The sequence below is a fragment of the Phragmites australis genome, chromosome 20 (genome assembly GCF_958298935.1).
Source record: "Phragmites australis chromosome 20, lpPhrAust1.1, whole genome shotgun sequence".
Lineage (NCBI taxonomy): Eukaryota > Viridiplantae > Streptophyta > Magnoliopsida > Poales > Poaceae > Phragmites > Phragmites australis.
In genome coordinates this window covers 19218915-19222919 of record NC_084940.1, presented here as the reverse complement: position 1 = coordinate 19222919, position 4005 = coordinate 19218915, and the positions used below count along the sequence as shown (strand labels likewise).

Here is a 4005-nt window from a genome sequence, read left to right as displayed (position 1 = left end):
GCACGCCGCGTCAAGATCGCCGACTTCGACATTGCGTGCATCCTTAACCAGACCATGGACCCTTGCAACTCCTCTGTCGGCACCATCTCCTACATCAGCCCCGAGCGCATCAACACCGACCTCAATGACAGAACTACGACGACTACGCGGGCGACATCTGGAGCTTCGGAGGCCATATGCTACCTAGGCAGGTTCTCGAGTTCTACCTGGGCAGGTTCCCCAGTTCCCCTTCGGGGAGAATCTTGGCAAGCAGGGGTGTTGAGCCCCGCTCATGTGTGCCATATGCTACCCTGATCTGCTGGAACCACCTCCCACCGCCTCGCTGGAGTTCTGAGGCTTCATCAGCTGTTGCCTCCAGAAGAATCCGGCCAAGCAACTCATGGTCACGTAGCTGCTGCAGCACTCATTTGTTGCCGGGCCGCAGCTGCAGCCCCTCGCTGCTCCATTGTCATGACAACCATTTGGGATTGGAATTGGAATTACCGTGGATCTCAATCCAGCCTTGGTTGCAGTGTCACCTCCAATCCGCATCAGGTGGATGGATGGAATTGAGGTATGAAGGGAATTCATCTTGGAAAGCTTGTCCTAGCACAACTTTTCTTTTATCTGAAATGGGGACAAGACCACTGCCATCTTACCATTTCATAGTGGTGAAATTGCAAGCAGGCAGGAAAAAGTTTTGCTTGTTATCCCATGAAGTAAAAGACCCTAGATATTTGATTTAGATGTAATAGTGTAGGTGTGGCCTCTTCGCTATATAACAACAAATAAACACGTGTACTGTTCTTTGGAAAGGCAAAACTTGCTTTTGAAAAGTTTGTTTTGGCAAACAAAATATGGATTGGTAGAGCACTAGCATTATTTTTTTCTTGAATTATTGAAGCTGATTAATAGTTTCCAGTATTTAACTGTGACCCCGAATCCTGATACATGCTAATTGATTAAGTACAATCACACCCAATCATTTGTTGTAAATTTTTCTCTGTCCTGATTTTACTGCATTTGCACTACCATTTGTGTTCCAGCGATAAGGTTTAATCTGGCTCTTACTTTATTTCCCTCAATTATGCAATGTGATACGTGGGCTAAAGCATAGAATCTGTATGATGAAGAAAGGGGAGAAAGCACTATTCATGCTCCCTCCTTTGGCTTGTGGAGATTCTGGTGCTTCTGTTGTTCCTACTGGTTCTGAGCTACATTGAGATAGAGCTCTTATCATGGTTGATAGTGGTGGATATTTATAGAAATGGTGGAATTGTAAAGAGAATCCTATCAATTGGAGGGAACAGACAAACCAGGGATCTTGATGAAGTTACGGGTGAACAGTTCATGACAAATCATCAAACTTCTTAGCATTTTTTATATTTGAATACCAATGTGCTTGGCTTCACCTGTATACTCTAATACTCTAATCTTATTCTTGTATGACAATTGTTCTCGCACTAATACAGTCAAGTACAAAACCAAGCTAATTGATGAGACGACAGTTGAAGAATCTCCAGAAGAAGGATCAATTTTCTTTGTGAACGAAGGTAATTGTGTCATTATTTTTGCTAAAAAAAATGAAAGGTCATAAAGCTTGTTCTCTGTAACATTTCACTGATGTTCTTGTGAAGCCTGAAAACAACCTATACTTGAGGGAATAAGTGTTTTGACTTGTGATAGAGATTGAATCATTTTTTTATTTTCTCAGGACACGTCTGTGGAGCATTGCCTATGGTCCTAAAAACTATGAAGTAAGGAGAGAGAGCTGCTGTGATGGTGCAATCACAATGTATGTCTCATCTGTTAGATGCGTAAAATAAATATATTAAGAGCTACTTTGTCGTGGTGTTACATTGTCGTGGTATTATCTTGTAAAAATATTTCGCTCCTGTTACAACGCACGAACATTTAACTATAAATATATAAAGAGCTGCCTTGTCGTTTCCTTAGTTTTTGTTCTTATACTAGGCACCGTCAGGAGGAGAGGAAGAGGAGGAGTGGGAGGATGGGGAACGCGGGCCTCTGGAGTAGGCGGTGCAGGCGACGCTGCCTTTCTCAGCATCATACGTGCGGATCTCCTGCAACTCGTACCCCAACCTCTGCGCACTTCGCAATGCCTCCTCCATCAGCCTCGCCGACGCCGCCTACGTCAAGATAACTGAGGGCAACTTTGTACATCTCCTCTATGACTACCTTCCCAACATCCCAGTGAGCATTGACACCGACCCCCACCCCCTCTCGCCCGCCCTGCTGCTCTAGAGGAATCGCTCCGGAGAGACTTTGTGGTGTTGCGATACTTTGGTATGGTCGGTTCTGGTCTATGGATGGTCTTTGTGTTGCCCGCTTCTGGGCGGTGAGGCATGGCTTTAGCTAAGTATGAACAGGGAAGCGATTTTGGTGGTGAGTAACCGATTTTCGGGGGAGATTGCTTTCTTGTTGGTTGCCATGTTTCTCGGATTTAGTTGAGGGTGCAGTGAGCTGTTTAATCAGTTACAGTCAAAAGAGGAGCCAAATAGAACAAATGAACTCTTAAGCTGTCAAAGTTGCGGGTATTAAATGGATTCATTATCATATTCGTTAGATGGGACATTTCAGCGTGTAGAATGGAGATCACTAGAGGAAGCATGGTATTTCTATTGGCTTGTTTCTGCTCCCTTCCAAAAACCAGTTACTATTTGTTAGCCGAATCATGGAAGCATGTGGTAAAAGGTGGGATACTATATTTTGATAAAAATAAGGGCGAGCTACTATATGGAAAATATTTGTCTGTTTTGACGTAAGTTTATTGAACTGAGTTTACTTCACAGGGTGAAACTTTGATGATTGAGCTAATTATTTACTATTTTATTCTTGTTATGTTGGCAGACTTATCCTAACCCATTACAAGATCATCCGGCCTATTCAACTGTCAAGTACGGCTTGTCTTGCTTATATATTGTTTAAATGCTTTCAATTCTTTTGGGTTATCTCTATGCATGAGTTGCTTCGCAATATGCAAAGCTGAAACATTTTTTCTTATTATTATCAGGCAATATTTTGTCAATGAAGATGACACTGTAACTCAAAAGGTTAAAAATAAATGTTAATCAATATTTTGCCTTGTGATATTGTAGTCAATGGTGAATTTACAAGCAAATATATTGATTTTACATGTGGTTGTTTAAAAAAAATAGCCGGTGTGGTGTTCACTTCCGTCACGCTGGGCCTCGTCAGAGAGTAGGATACACTAGCCACCTTTTTTAATTATGGGAACACATCTCTTATTTCTAGACTAACATAAACCTTTGTCGCAACACAAATATGCATATGCATGCTTCTTTGCTACTTCAATTTGACAACAGATTTGCAAACACCATTCACCATATATACAATTTTGATTCAAGTAATATATTTGTTTTGAAAAAATATATCATTTTGTTATTTGTATGGCAGCGTGAGATGGAGACCTTCACCACGATCATTGTCAAATTGATTGTTGTTTTATTGCAATATATATTTTTCATTTGTCAACTATTTTATCTTATAAAATTTTTTTACTCCCGTTACAACGTACGGGTATGTAACTAGTCAACAAGATATTAGAGTGTCTGTAGTAGAACCAATGAAAATTGCCAGATCTACTGTGCTTGTTATACTATTGAGTCCTGTTACTATTTGGCATGCACAGTAGCTGACCAACTCCTATAGCAGAGCTAAGTCATAAGTGATGGATAATCTAATGATCCGTCACTTATGACTATATAACTCGTCACTTATGACAAACTCACGGAGACCCGTCACTTATACCAGATTATAAGTGACGGGTCGTAACATGATCCGTCACTTATGACTGCTACCGGGAGACATATCACTTATGATTGTTGTAGGGAGATTCATCACTTATGATCTGGTTATAAGTAACTGTCGTAATATGACCTATCACGTATACCTAGTGTAGGAAGACTCGTCGTTTATAACAAGTCATAAGTGATCGGTGTTGTTGCATCACTAATGTAATAAGTGACGGATTATATTATTACC

At 41.0% G+C, this 4005-nt stretch overlaps 1 long non-coding RNA gene across 2 annotated transcripts; it reads left to right on the top strand.

Moving 5' to 3' along the window:
- Positions 1 to 467: 467 nt before the first annotated feature.
- On the top strand, positions 468 to 1934 carry LOC133901899 (uncharacterized). Of its 2 annotated transcripts, XR_009906789.1 has the most exons (3): positions 468 to 553; positions 1092 to 1532; positions 1694 to 1934. It is a non-coding gene; the product is annotated as an uncharacterized LOC133901899 (long non-coding RNA). The 2 variants fall into 2 exon arrangements; XR_009906788.1 differs by having other exon boundaries at positions 479 to 1532.
- The last annotated feature ends 2071 nt before the right edge of the window (positions 1935 to 4005 follow it).